We start from the raw sequence: 15,652 nt of genomic DNA on the forward strand, positions 1-15,652 counted from the left end.
GCCTTAAGGGCTGATTCTGAGGCCAGAGTGCTGTTTAGGACATCTGCCATTCTATGAGTCTGCTGTGTATCTTGCTTCCCATGTTGAATCGTTCTCTCCCTTTTTTATTCTATCAGTTAGTATTTGCAGACACTAGTCTTGTTTATGTGATCCCTTTGGCTCTTAGTCCTATCATTATGATCAATTGTGAACTGAAATTGATCACTGGGACTAGTGAGATGGCACTGGTACATGCCACCTTGATGGGATTGAATTGGAATCCCCTGGTATGTTTCTAACTCTACCATTTGGGACAAGTCAGCTTGAGCATGTCCCAAATTGCACATCTCTTCTCTCTCTTATTCCTAGTCTTATATTTAACAGCGATCACTTTTCAGTTAAGTTTTAACACTTAAGAATAACTCTGTATTGATTACAGTATTCAACCAAAAGTATTAAGTAGAACAAACAAAAATTCAATAAATTCAATAAATGGTGCTGGGAAAATTGGATTTCCACATGCAGAATCATGAAGCAAGACCCCTACCTTTCACCTTACACAAAAATTCACTTGAAATGGATTAAAGACTTAAATCTACGACCCGACACTATCAAATTATTAGAGAGCATTGGAAAAACCCTGCAAGATATAGGTACTGGCAAAGACTTCTTGGAAAAGACCCCAGAAGCACAGGCAGTCAAAGCCAAAATTAACATTTGGGATTGCATCAAATTGAGAAGTTTCTGTACTGCAAAAGAAACAGGAAAGTGAAGAGGCAACCGACAGAATGGGAAAAAATATTTGCAAACTATGCAACAGATAAAGGGTTGATAACAAGAATCTACAAATAAATCAAGAAATTCCACAACATCAAAACAAACAACCCACTTAAGAGATGGGCCAAGGACCTCAATAGACATTTTTCAAAAGAGGAAATCCAAAGGGCCAACAGACACATGAAAAAATGTTCAAGATCACTAGCAATCAGGGAAATGCAAATCAAAAGCACAATGAGGTTTCACCTCACCCCGGTTAGAATGGCTCATATTCAGAAATCTGCCAACAATAGATGCTGGAGAGGATGTGGGGAAAAGGGGACACTAACCCACTGTTGGTGGGAATGCAAACTGGTAAAGCCACTATGGAAGTCAGTCTGGAGATTCCTCAGAAACCTGAATATAACCCTATCATACAACCCAGCCATCCCACTCCTTGGAATTTACCCAAAGGAAATTAAATTGGCAAACAAAAAAGCAGTCTGCACATTCATGTTTATTGCAGCTCAATTCACAATAGCTAAGACCTGGAACCAACCCAGATGCCCATCAACAGTAGACTGGATAAAGAAATTATGGGACATGTACTCTATAGAATACTATACAGCAGTCAAAAACAATGAAACCCAGTCATTTGCAACAAGATGGAGGAATCTGGAAAACATTATGCTGAGTGAACTAAGCCAGTCCCAAAGGGACAAATATCATATGTTCTCCCTGATCGGCGACAACTAACTGAGCACCAAAGGGGAAACCTGTTGAAGTGAAATGGACACTATGAGAAACAGTGACCTGATCAGCTCTTGTCCTGACTATTGATGTACAATGTAATACTTTATCCATTTTAGTATTTTTTTTTGTTTTCTTCTACTACTATTGGTTGAACTCTGTAATTAACACACAATTATTCTTAGGTGTTTAAATTTTAACTGAAAAGTGATCCCTGTTAGGAATTTGGAAAACATTATGCTGAGTGAAATAAGCCAGTCCCAAAGGGACAAATATCATATGTTCTCCCTGATTGGTGACAACTAACCGAGCACCAAAAAGGAAACCTGTTGAAGTGAAATGAACACTATGAGAAACGGTGACTTGATCAGTCCTTGCCCTGTTGATGAACAACTTAATACGTTATCCCTCTTAGTATTTTTTTTTTGTTTGACATTGAATTTTGATAGGCTTCAGACAATCCTGAGCAATATTTTTATGAGAGTGAACTACTTTACTTGATAACACTGGCTGCCACGGGACTGGACTTGGATTAGTAAGGAGTTAAGAGTGAAAAAAAAAAATTAAGAAACTCTGAATTTTAAATAAGATTTCTTTATTTTTTACATATTTCAGTTTCTGGGACAATTCAAATAGAGGTCATGATTTTTTTTTAATAATATCTAAGTGGATTACACTTTGTATTGGTTAATTTAATAGCTGTGCATAATTTGTGATTATATTTTACTAATTAAACTGGTTTGATTTGTTCTTGTGTGCACATTTGAAGGATTTTTAAAATAAGTCATGGGAAAATAGCTGGCTGGCTCATCTTTGACTCAGGTGATCCCAGTATTGTCCAGTTCTGTTCTGTTTCAGAGCAAATGAAGGGAAAGTCACATTGATATAAGAATGAAGGATATTGCCAAACTTGGTTTTGAAGGTCCTTGGGATATTACTTATAATTTCTTAATAAATTCCAGCAGCCCTTTTTGATAATTAGGGAATAAGCGAAGCCCTCAGCAGCATGCCAGTACAGTGGAGTAATGGCCATTAAAGACATGAGCTTGGGGACTATTTGGAAACAAATGGTCATTTCACCAGAAAAGTAAAACAAACTGAGCAGTTTTACTTAACTTGCCTTCTTCGGCTCCGTGCCATTTTTATAGGTCAACTCCAACCAGTCAGTCCTGGTGAGTTTCTTATTTGTCAGCTGCATGGACTTGGGCTGTGGCAGTGCTTAGCTCTGTTCTTGCTCTGTGCTCTGATAGCAGGTTCATGTTTATTTTTCTTTGTTTGAAGAATGTGCCCCGCATTTTTTTTCCAATATAAGATCAAATTATAAGACAGTGATGTGGAGTTGAAATCAGTTAGCTCCAATTCATCCTAAATGAATCTCACAAATGCATACTCGTAGATTGTGGTTCCTGTTTTGCCTTTTGGTTTTAGGAGCCTTTGTTTTTTTAAATTTAGTACAGTTATTTTATATTGATGGAAGCACTGTAAGGAATGTTAGGTTTTATATATATATATGTATGTGTGTGTGTATATATGTATATATATATATATTCCTTTGCCTCATTCACAGAATAGCTTTCTGACTACTGTGTAAAATTAACTATGTGATGATTACGTAAGAAAACAGGCTTACTTTCTGCTTATAATTACCCACAAGGTGTTAACGTGTGATGAAAATGAAACAAGAAGGAAAAAAACAATTGATGAAAAATGCTCATTTATTAGTTGGACAATTGGAGTGGATCTTTTCAGTTTTGTTGCAAATATGCTGAGTAATACAACAGTAAAGCTTTATCTAAAGAATTGTTGGTGTGCAATGAGGCAGGGGAAACAGCAGCTAAGATGTGTCAGGTTTGTTTAGGTTTCTATACTGTGCTTGGTGATTTTAGTGAGTTGTGCATGTGTGTGTGTGTGTGTGTGTATGGGATGTCTTACTTTGCTGTTAAAGTTTTTGGTTAAGTCTAGCTGTTTTCAGTTACGTAACTGTTCCTTTGGTCTCTCAAGAGAAAGGGCAGTCTAATCAAAGAAAGAATCATGGTAGAAAGAGTGGAGTATGGATGTGGTTGGTCAAAAGATTTGGGTTGCTACAGTAGTTGAACTCTAGGCACTGGCACTAAACCTTGATCAGAAGTCTAGAAAAGGTGGCTGGAGAGAAGTTGAGAACTTGAATTAGGCAGGGCTCCTTCAACAAATTCTCACAGGCCTATGCTCATGAAGCAATCAAGAGTAAGGACCTCTGAGGTTATTACCTCTTCATTTTGGAAATGGAGAAACAGGCTGCCCATGGAGGCCAGATCTGGGCAGGTCAACAGAAGGCCCAGGTCAAGGTTGTCTCCCTAAGTCTTTGGATGAGTCTTCAGTGCTGTAAGTTACACTGGGTACATGACTGTTGGCCCCGTTTCCCTGAAATGGTTAGCGGAATGTTGTTTGTGAAAGTGCTATGACAACTGAAGGCAATTCCTGTATAAACATAATAGAATACTACTGGCTGTTCCTCTTCTAAGTACTTCCCAGCAGCTACTCAAGGCTGCCAGAATATCCCAATTCTTTACCACCCAAGGAAGACACAAAGAAATTATCTGGCATTCCCAAATGCACCTGCACGCCACTCACAGTCTAAGGTATGAAATCCTTGAGAAGCCTGCTTTTAGCTCAGCAAGTGGTGAATACTCATTTCATTTATTTATTCATGGACTCATTTATTGAATAAATGAGGCATAAAGAGTAGTAGACATAGTCTTTGCCCTTTCCTAAAGAGGGAAGCAGACAGATAAATAAATGTGATCTAATATGGCAAGTGCTGCATAGTAAGGGCTAGGGAAGACTAAAACAGGAAGTAAAGGGAAGAGACTGTAAGAAAGACGTGGTCTTGAGGGTTGAGTAACACTGGGACCTGCTGGAAGGGTGAGGACACACTGAGAGTTCCACCTCAGAAAAGTCATGAGAATGTGACAGTGAAAGGCTTGTGTGGGAAGTGCTGGGCTGTTCAGTGAACCAGAAGTTAGGGAATATGGGGAATATTGAGACATGGGTCTAGACAGGAAGAATGTTGTTCAATCACTAAAGTCATTTGTCAACATGCTAAGGAGGTCAGTCTTTGTCCAACAGACGTGGGAAGACATTGATATTTATTCCATAACTACCTTTTCATCGGCCGGCGCTGTGGCTCACTAGGCTAATCCTCTGCCTTGCGGCGCTGGCACACCGGGTTCTAGTCCCGGTCGGGGTGCCGGATTCTGTCCCGGTTGCCCCTCTTCCAGGCCAGCTCTGCTGTGGCCAGGGAGTGCAGTGGAGGATGGCCCAAGTGCTTGGGCCCTGCACCCCATGGGAGACCAGGAGAAGTAGTTGGCTCCTGCCATCGGATCAGCAAGGTGCGCCGGCCACAGCGCGCTGGTCGCGGCGGCCATTGGAGGGTGAACCAACGGCAAAGGAAGACCTTTCTCTCTGTCTCTCTCTCTCTCACTGTGCACTCTGCCTGTCAAAAAAAAAAAAAAAAAAAAGCAGTTCCTACATATCAAAAAAAAAACTACCTTTTCAGTCAAAAGCAATCTAATTATAAAAATATTAAAAAATATACACACACATGAGGAAAATTAAAACCAACCAACAAGCAAATAAGCCAGATCTCTTGGAATACAATCATTACCATTCAGATGTTTTTTTATATGGACATATACAATCCTGTTTCTAATATACAGAGATGAAAACAGGATGTGTTCTGGCCCTGGCAGCAAGATTGGCTGAGTTAATAGAAACTCATGGGTCTGGGCCTTGTTGTGCAGAGGATTTGGCTGCTGCTTGCAATGCCAGCATCCCATACTAGAGTGCTGGTTTGAATTCTACTTGCTCTGCTTCCAATCTAGCTTTCTGCTAATGCACCTGGGAAAGCAGTGGAAGATGGCCCAAATGCTTGGATCCCTGCTAGCCATGTGGGAGATGAGGATAAAATTACTGGCTCTTGGCTTTGATCTGGCCGAGCTCTGGCTATTATGGCCATTTGGGGAGTAAACCAGTGGATAGAAGATTGCTCTCTCTATGTCTACTCCCCTCTTTCTGCCACTCTGTCTTTCAAATATATATTTTTATAAATAAATTTATTTGCATACACATACAAATCTTTTAAAAAAGGAAGAGTCAGAGCCAGCACTGTGACACAGTGGGTAATGCTGCTGCCTGCAATTGCAGTGCCAGCATCCCATATAGGCGCCAGTTTGAGTCCCGGCTGCTCCACTTCCAATCCAACTCTGTGCTATGGCCTGGGAAAGGAGTAGAAGATGACCCAGGGTCTCTGTACCAACATGGGAGACCCAATAAAGGCTCCTGGCTTCCGAGTGGCTCAGCTCCTGCTGTTGTGGCCATCTGGGGAGTGAACCAGCAGATGGAAGATTCTCTCTCTCTCTCTCCTTCTGCCTCTCTGTATCTCTGCCTTTCAAATAAATAAATAAATCTTTAAACAAAAAAGGAAGAATTAATGTAAACTCTATCTACTTTTCAGTCCTCTAGTTATGAAACCATAGATGTGCTGGACAACATTTATTAGAACAAATTTAAATATAGAAATTAATTTGAAAAAACATCATTTATGTTTGAGCAGGAAAGTTATGAGCAGATGTGGTGATGTTTTGAAGGCTATTAGGCTGGATAAGGGGATATTAATGCCCATGTGGACATGGGAACTATGGCACTGGACCTGGTGGTGGCAGGGAACTGGGACAGAAAGCCCTATTTAAAGCTGGGATGCTGGAAAGGAAAAGCTGCTCCCTTGCTAAAAGGAGGCTGGTAAAAATCCACTTGCTGGGTCGGTGTGGCTAGGAAATTTGTTACTTTTAGAGCTCTGAATGGGAAAAATGAGGGATATTAAGACTCCTGGCCACCAAAAATAAATGTGAAGTTGGAATTTAGTTCACTTCTTCAGTGCTGAAATGCTGTCTGAGAAACTACTTCAAAACTCATTTCAGACCAACGGAAAAGTAAAATGATTCTGTAGCAAGATTTTCGTATCTCAGAGTGTGTAGATATTCTGGGAATAGGAAAAGGATGGAGTGAATGTGAGGGTATAACTTATAAAGAGTCAGCAGAGAATACAAATAGTCATACCAATAATTCCATAAACTTAAAGTAACAGAGCAATCAGATGACTACAAAATAACCCTGTTTCAAATTGTTGAAGTGATAAGATAATAAATGAAAATTATAATGCGAGAATAGCACATTGTGAAGAGATAAACTTGAAGAGCAAATAGAGCATAGGTTCATCACTAGATGAGTTGAATATAATATTATACGTAGCCGAAAAAAGAATGAGTGAATTGGAAGTCAGAACTGAGAAAATTACCTGGAATACAGCACAGGGAGATAAAAGGATGGAAAATAAAACAATTTAATATACTAAGTTGATCTTCTGTATATAAAGATAATTGAAAATGAATCTTGATGAAGAATGGGATGGGAGAGGGTGTGGGAGATGGGATGGTTGGAGGTGGGAGGGAAGTTATGGGGGGAAAAGCCGCTATAATTCAAAAGTTGTACTGTGGAAATTTATATTTATTAAATAAAAGTTGAAAAAAAAAGTCTTGAAAGATAAAATCAAGAAAATAAAGAAGGGACAATTCTTAAAGAGATAATGGGTTGGAATTTTCCAAACCTGATAAAAAAAAAGCCATCACCTAATTTAGATAATTATATACTCAGTAGTGGGCCGCTAAGTATTTAACAACCAGGTCTCCAAGATAGCCATGATTTATAGTGTTTGCTAATTGCTGTGCCATAAATGCTGTCACTGACTGATTTCAGAGCACCAGAGTGAATTCCCTGAAAGTGGAGTCGGGAAGAGACATCCATAATTGGCTCTTATGAGCACAGCTGCCTGGGCTGAATCCTGTGAAGATTTATTATAAATTATTATGAATCAGTACATTGCCACATTATAGTGAAAGTACAAAACACTGGTAATAAAGATAATATCTTCATATTACTATATAATTATTTACACACATATTATTATTTATATACACAAAAGACAGATTATCTTCTGAGAAATAAATAGTTTGGTAGCAGATCTCTCACTGGATTGAACCAATCCAAGACAACCCTTGACAAAAGGCTGTGGAATCTAGTCTAGACAGCACGTAGAGGAAGGGTGGATGTCTGCATGGAAACTTGTTGTTGTTGGGAAAGGTGACGGAAAATGGGTATTAGGTGTATTAGGTAGACAAGCTAGGTATGTCCTCAATATGGTTTATATTTGTGTATTAGCAGATGCAGTCTTTTCTTCATTTTGAGGGAAATTTTCCTCCTAGTAATGTTTGAATGACCATCTCTTTGGTTCTATACTTAAGGGAGACCAACAATTTGTCCTTATTCTATGTATCTTTGTCATTCTTAAATATTTTTGCTTTTGCTTTTTTTAAAAGATTTATTTATTTACCTGAAAGTCACAGAGAGAGAAACAGAGGCAGAGAGAGAGAGAGAGAGAGAGAGACAAGTCTTCCATCTGCTGGTTCACTCCCCAATTGGCCGCAACTGCCAGAGCTGTGCCAATCTGAAGCCAGGAGCCAGGAGATTCCTCTGGGTCTCCCACACGGGTGCAAGAGCCCAAGAACTTAGGCCATTCTCCACTGCTTTCCCAGGCCATAGCAGAGAGCCGGATCGGAAGAGGAGCATCTGGGACTAGAACCAGCACCCACATGGGATGCCGGTGCTCCAGGCCAGGGCTTTAACCCGCTACACCACAGCATTTGCCCCCACTTTTGTTTTAATCTCTGCTTTTTTCCTTTGTATTTTTTGGGATTGTAGCAAGATTTTATTGGGTGGTGGTAGTTTTAGCTGAATTATTCTTTAATTTGTCTTTGCTGCCTTACAGTCTCCTTTTCCATCTTATTTTGTTTTGTTGGATTAACGTGCATATGAAATTATTCTATAGATTGATGTGCCCATAAGGGACTCTCTTCTCTTTCATGGCAATTTAAATGAAATTCATTAACCTAGTTTCTACCTTTGAGTAGATGCTATTGATTTTCAGAAGTTACTGAGTTGGATAAGGGAACAGCTGGTGATACAAATAGAAGTCTGTGTACATAGGCACACTTTGATTTTGTTGTGTGATAAGCAGTGGCTGGCTTTATGCAGGTCCTTTGGTCATGCCTTGCTTCTTCTCACTCCTCACCCTCTCCTGCCTAATTGCCAGCACATAGACTTTGCACAGAAAAGAGCATTAGGTTCTAATAAATTGCTCCCATGTATTTCGTACCTTAAGTCAGACAGGACTTAAGAAAGTTAATTGGCTGGAGGAGCGTTTCCTTGAATCTGAGAACCTGGCTCCCTCTCACTCTCTGGACACTACCTGAATTGGCTTGATAGCCAGCAGGTTGTAGCCTTCAGAGTAGGGAGAGAATTTGTCAGGATTCTTTTCATTGAAAGTATCAGAAACCCAATGAGAATGAGTATAAACAAAACATAGAAGAGTGATGTTTTTGCTAAAATCATGGGACATTTGAGCAGATAATGGATTAGAATATTTTAAAACTGATAACAACATAACCTTTTAATTTAGAGAATTATATACTCAGTGGCAAGCTGGGAAATGTTTACTAACCAGCCCTCCAAGATAAAAAAGTTCTGATTGGTAGTGTTCGCTAACTGTGGTAGACATACCATCATCGACTGATTTCAGGGTACATGAGTGACTTCTCTGAAAGCAGAGTTGGAAAGATATGTGCATAGGTCCAGTAACTGGCTTATCAGGGCAGTCTCATAATCTCTCATTTGTGCTTCTTTCCAATTTCTAGCCTCATCTTTTCTGGTTGACTTGTTCCAGGAGACTCCAGGAATCCAAGATCTTGTGTTCTTATAGTCCAGTGACCAGAGAAGAAAGAAAGCTCTTCCCTGCCCCCTCTAGGACTTATGAGAAAACCCAGAGGAAGAATTTGATTGGCTGCTACTGGTCATGTGTCCAACTGTGGGATGGGATTCTGGGATAGTAAATTGGCAGCTCCCACCAGAAGTATATATTTCCTAAAATTGCAAGGAAGAGGCGGTAGTCTGAGCACATAAAACAATGCATTTTCACTGAATGGAGGAATAAAAGCCTCTATATGCTTTGTAGGAACTAAACTCACCCCTGCCAAGCTATCGAGGCATATGACCCTTCATTCATGTTCCAAGTATATGAGGGTCCTTTGATGGCTTGACATTGCTCCCCATTGCCAAGCACAGAAAAATGGCACCTGTTGATTTTGTAACCTCAAAATCAGCCTCAGGATGTTTCCAGGTTCAGCTTAGCTCCAATCAGTTGTTACTTCCTCAACTCAAGAGCTGGTATGGAAATAGATAGGAGGCATCTGCTGCCTTGTGCTGTGGCAAATTCATGAGGAAGACACTTTTCCAGGACCAAGAAGCCACAGTCACACTGCTGAGGATGAGGACACACTGCAGGGGACCAACTGGTTTTTGTTTGGATCGCGATTAAGAGAAAGTTCAATTGCTCTAATGCTTTTAAAATCAGCTCCGCTCCAAAGCACTTGGGTTATGTATTTGCCATCTTGCAGAAAGACTCGGCATTTGAGATTCAAGCCAAATGCTTTTAGCCCACTTATAAAAGACACTGCTGCCTGGGGCCCTGCTGGCTCTAGGAGCTGTCTGGGCTGGGAGCCAGCTCTCAGACTATGATAGTGCATGCCATTTTTTCTTTTCTTTTTTTTTTTTTTTTACACAGGGAAGAAAGGTGACATGGTTTAGGGTAGAAGAAATGCTAAGCAGTTATGGGATACCTTTCACGTAGCCCGAGACATTTTTTAAACCAACTTTCTCCCATTATTATGCAAGAAAGCCTGATATTTAAAAATGCACAATCACTTAAATTACTATTACAAAAGGTAGTATATAGCATATTGTTCTTCTAGGTTTCCAGATTAAAAACCATTGCCCTGGGAAGATTGTAAGAAATTATACAGGCTATAAATGGGAGGACAAGGAGTGGCTATTTTAGTGACTAAAAGTTTCATAAGGGAAGAAATTTTGTTTTCTTTTTTGTTGTTTGCTTAACTTTCTTTTTTGATAGTCTGTCTAGGGTTGAGCTCAATGCCTGGTACGTGGTAGTCACTCATTATATATATGACATAAATATTTAATTTTTTATTATATAGAGAACAAATTTCATGTATTTCATATATACAATTTTAAGAACATAATGATACTTTCCACTCTACCCTCCCTTTCCCTCACTCTCACCTTCTATCCTCCTTCCTTTCTTATTTTTCTTTTAATTTTTCAATGGCATACTTTCAATTTATAATTACAAGCTTAACCCCCCACCCCCACACACACACTAAATAAAGAATTCAATCACTAGTATGTAGAAAAACCATTGTTCCTCAGGAGTCTAGACAAGGACTATAAACAATAATCAAATCTCAAAATGTCAATTTTGTTCATCTTCATTACATTTTTGGTATTCTGTATATTAGTTACCACCAATCAGGGAACAATACCTTTAGGACAAGAACTATCCAGATTTTATTCAGATAAAACAAAGCCTAAATATATACTTCCATACAAAGATAGATGATTACATGAGAATATATGTCTTTTTTTAAAAAAGATTTTATTTATTTATTTGAAAGGCAAAGTTACAGAGAGAGAGAGGAAGGGAGGGAGGGGCTGGCCTTCTATCCACTAATTCACTCCCTAGATGGCTGCAATGGCCGGAGCTGAGCCAATCTGAAACTAGGAGTCAGAAGCTTCTTCCAAGTCTCCCACGTGGGTGCAGGGGCCTAAGCACTTGGGCCATCTTCCGCCACTTTCCCAGGCCATAGCAGAGAGCTGGATGGGAAGTGGAGCAGCCAGGACTCAAACCGGTGCCTATATGGGATGCTGGCACTGCAGGTGGCAGCTTTACCCTCTGTGCCACAGTGCCAGCCCCTATCTTGTGTGTGTGTGTGTGTGTGTGTATATATATATATATATATAGTTTTATCTGGCATAGGAAGTGAAAACTCAAAACCCTCAAACAAATGAATCATCTTCTCAACATGTCTATCTTAATGGAAGTTCCTAGAAATTTTATGAACCCAGCTTGCCAATTTTCCAGCTGTAGTTTTCTTCACTAAAGTGTTTCAAGATAATTTGGATTAGATTTCAGTCTAATACAGAAAGAGTAACTCAGAATCATCACGTTGATTTTGTTATTTATGGTATTAGGAGCTGTTACATAATTTGTGGGTCAGGTACAAAATGAAAATGTAAGACTGTTATTCAGGAATTATTAAAAATTTCAAGATGTGGGCTAGTGGTGTGGCATAGTGGGCTAAGCCTCCCACTGTGGCTCCAGCATTCCATATGGGCACTTGTTCATGTCCTGGCTGTTCCTCTTCCAATCCAGTTCTCTGCTGTGGCCTGAGAAAGTAGTGGAATTTGGCCCAAGTACTTGCACCCCTGCACCCACATGGGAGACCCAGAAGACTCTCCTGGATCCTGGCTTCGGATTGGCTCAGTTCCAGCTGTTGCGGTCATCTGGGGAGTGAACCAGCAGATGGAAGACCTTTCTCTCTGTCTCTCGCTCTCACTCTGTCTGTAACTCTACCTCTCAAATAAAATCTATAAAATCAAGAATTTCAAGATGGTGAAAGTACAACATTAATCAAGTGTAGGTGCTTCTAGGCCTGTACAGGCGTGGAAATGCATAGGTGGCACACCCTGAATCGCTTGCTCATCTTTAGAGAACTCTGGAAACATTGGTGAATTCATGTTCAGGAGTGGCCCTGTTGAAATTGATGCATTGTTTCAGTGTTGCAAATTTGAAGGTCACAAGTAGAGAAAACAATTTTGACGTAGATGCCACTCCCCAAATGCCTGCAGTAGTCAAGGTTGAGTCAAACTCATGGCAGGGTTCCAAACATTGAAACTCCCACCTGCTGCTTCTCAGGATGTACATTAGCAGGAAGCTGGAGTTGGAAGCAGAGCTGAGACTTGGGCCCAGACATTCTGATAAGGGGGTGTGGATATCTCAAGCAGCGTCTTAACTGCTGCACCGGATCCCTGCCCCAAAATGTCTTCAGTAAGCTTCACTCATTCTTAGTATTGTGAATCCAGTATTTTAGATGTTGGCTTTCTGTGTGAAATGCTCTTCTAATAGTAAGCGACTCTACCATTATGGACTGGCTGAAATTAAGTAGGAAATTATTTTTCTAATATTTTATCTAATCTGACCATACCTTATGAAAGTTTATTAGAGAAGACTGAACATATCCTACTGGCCCAGAACTTGGGAGAATTGTCTTTTGTAGGTTTCTGGTTTAATAATGTCCAAAAAATGGATCTTGAATGTTTGAATAAATAAATGCTGAATTGTGTCCCAGCCAACTACTTATGGATGCCAGTCAATGACAGTAATACTAAATGATGCTTCAATTTTGAACTGTTACTTGTGTTAAACAATTTAAGAATATATACTTTATTCATTTGAAAATCCATCACAAATTTCAATAATTCAAGTTATAGTCTGTATTCTACCCTGATTCAGTTTAAATAAATATTAGAATCACATTTTATGAGAATATATGTACAATTTTTCATTTATTGTAATACTTTTTTGGGTTTAGAGAAGTATCATTTTCACATGATAAAATTCCCCAATTTAGGGGAACAGGTTCTTGAAAATTTTAAAAGGATTATTTAAGGCAGCACAAGAGAGAGATCAAGAGAGAGCACTCATCCAGTGGTTCACTCCCCAAATGGCTGCAAGAGCCAAGACTGGGCTAGGCTGATGCCAGGAGTCCAGACTTCCAACCTGGTCTCCGACATGGGTGGCAGGAACCCAAATACTAGGGTCATCTTCTGTTGCCTTCCCATGCACATTGTAGGGAACTGGATTGGAAGCAGACTAGCAGACTAGCTGCAACTCAAACTGCAACCTGATACAGGACGTGAGTTCCAAGTGGCAACTTTACTGGCCCCATGGTGAATGATACTCAATGTGTGTGTGTTTTTTTTTTTTTTTTTTTCCCCTATGTACTTACTTACTTCATGTTTACTCTCTGGTAAAATGTGCTGTGTCATCTTTTACCTGTTTTTAAAATTGAGTTGTCTTATTATCGGTCCTTTATCAGATGTTTTGCAGGTATTTTCTCTTAGTTTCTAACTTGTTTCCTTAGCTTAATCTTTCAAAGAGAAGCTTTTTTTAACTTTGAGGAAAGCCAATTTATCAATTTTTGTTCCTTTGTGGCTCTTATTTATTTTTATTTTGTTTGTGGATCCTATGTAAGAAATCTTTGCCTAAGCCAAGCTAATAAATGTTTTTCCTAGTTTTATGTTTAAACTTAAACCTATGATTCCTTCTGAGTTAATTTTTGTGTATTGAGCTGTGTAGAGGTTGAAGTTTATTTCTCTGTATATGGGAAGTGTAATTGTTCCAGTACTATATGATGAAGATGTTGCTTATCTACAAAATGCCTTGACGCTTTGTAAAAACCCAATGTGCCATGTATATGTCATTCTATGTTTGAATTCTATTTGTTTCATTCATCTATGTGTTCATCTTTTCACCAATATTACAGTGTCTTGGCTACTGTAAATTTTATAAGAAATCTTTTTTAAAAGATTTATTTATATTTATTTGGGGGCAGAGTTAAAAAGAGAGGGGAAGAGGAAGAGACAGAGAATTTTTCATTTTCTTATTCACTCCTCAAATGGCTGCAAAGGCTAACTCAAAGCCAGGATCCTGGAACTCCATGTGGGTCTTGTATGTTGGTGGCCAGGGCTCAAACACCTGGGCCATTTTCTGCTGCTTTCCTGAGAGCTTTCCTGGAAATGGGGCAATTGGGACTCAAACTTGTGCTCATATGAGGTGGGCACTGCAGGCAGTGGGTTACCTACTGCACCAGAACAGTGCTTATAAGAAGTCTTGAAATTAGCTTCTGAGTCCTCCAACTTTTTTCTTTTGCAAAATTATTTTGGCTGTACTGATCCTGTGTTTTTCTATATAATTTTTTTTTTTTTTTTGACAGGCAGAGTGGACAGTGAGAGAGAGAGACAGAGAGAAAGGTCTTCTTTTGCCGTTGGTTCACCCTCCAATGGCCGCCAAGGCTGGCATGCTGTGGCCGGCGCACTGCGCTGATCCGATGGCAGGAGCCAGGTGCTTCTCCTGGTCTCCCATGGGGTGCAGGGCCCTAGCACTTGGGCCATCCTCCACTGCCTTCTTGGGCCACAGCAGAGAGCTGGCCTGGAAGAGGGGCAACCGGGAAAGAACCCGGCGCCGCGACCAGGACTAGAACCCGGTGTGCTGGCACTGCTAGGTGGAGGATTAGCCTATTGAGCCGTGGTGCCGGTCTTTCTATATAATTTTTAAGTTAGCTTTCTGTACTCTGCTAAGATTTTAATTAGGTTCACTAAGTTGTTTTTAAGCTGCCCTTTTAAGAGACATTCCTGCTATCATTCCCTTCAGAGTGCCTGTAGTTCCCATTTATATTACTCTGTATACCCTCAGGCTAAGGTATGGTTGAGCTGGAATGACAGCAAGGCTATGAAAGTAACACGAAGGTGGTCTTGAGACTGGAATTGTGGACATAGGAACTTAGGTTGCCTTTAAACGTAGTAGAGTTAATGCCAGTGTTGACTTGAAGTAGCTAGAGGTGAGGATGAGCAGGTGGGAGACCAAGTTTATGCTGTTTCTTCTCATCTAGAGTAGACTGGATCTAACTTCTTGGGCTTATACTATCTCTCTCAGAGGAAAGGCATGACTGAAACATAAAACAGTACCAGGATCCTTTGATTATTTTCAAGTTTTCTCTCCTCTTTTGCTGCTATATTGAAAATCTCACTCATCCATCGCTATTCCCGTTGTCTCTTATTCTATACTCTTTATCTTTCCATTACCTAGCTCAAAACTGTTCCCCAGGTTTCAAAGCTCATTGGAAACCAATGTCCTCTAAAGGTGAGAAATGTAAAGTAAATATATTTTGATTGAAGTTTTGAGATTAAAAAAAGTAAGCATTAACTTAATCAAAACTATTGGAATGTGCTGATCATAATTAATTGTTGGATAAAATGTTCTGGCAATGAAGGAATGATTTCCCAAGGTTTTTCTCCAGTGTTACTCCACAACTTCATTTTAAAACAGCAATATCTCCATAGTGCATCTTTTACAACTCAGTGGAATCATTGAGTTTCAGATTTG

At 39.7% G+C, this 15,652-nt stretch overlaps 1 long non-coding RNA gene across 4 annotated transcripts in view; it reads left to right on the forward strand.

Moving 5' to 3' along the window:
* LOC103348092 (uncharacterized) overlaps positions 1 to 15,652 on the forward strand; it is a 377,752-nt gene that overhangs the window by 228,711 nt on the left and 133,389 nt on the right. Inside the window, exon 3 of one of the 4 annotated variants that reach the window (XR_016235839.1) lies at positions 11,861 to 12,894. The exons of the other annotated variants lie outside the window; for them this stretch is intronic. This is a non-coding gene — a long non-coding RNA (uncharacterized LOC103348092). Of the gene's footprint in view, positions 1 to 11,860; positions 12,895 to 15,652 lie in introns of those variants that run through there. 4 annotated transcript variants of the gene reach the window in all.

This window comes from Oryctolagus cuniculus, chromosome 6 (genome assembly GCF_051225735.1).
Source record: "Oryctolagus cuniculus isolate XC-2025 breed Fujian yellow rabbit chromosome 6, ASM5122573v1, whole genome shotgun sequence".
NCBI classification, from domain to species: Eukaryota; Metazoa; Chordata; class Mammalia; order Lagomorpha; family Leporidae; genus Oryctolagus; species Oryctolagus cuniculus.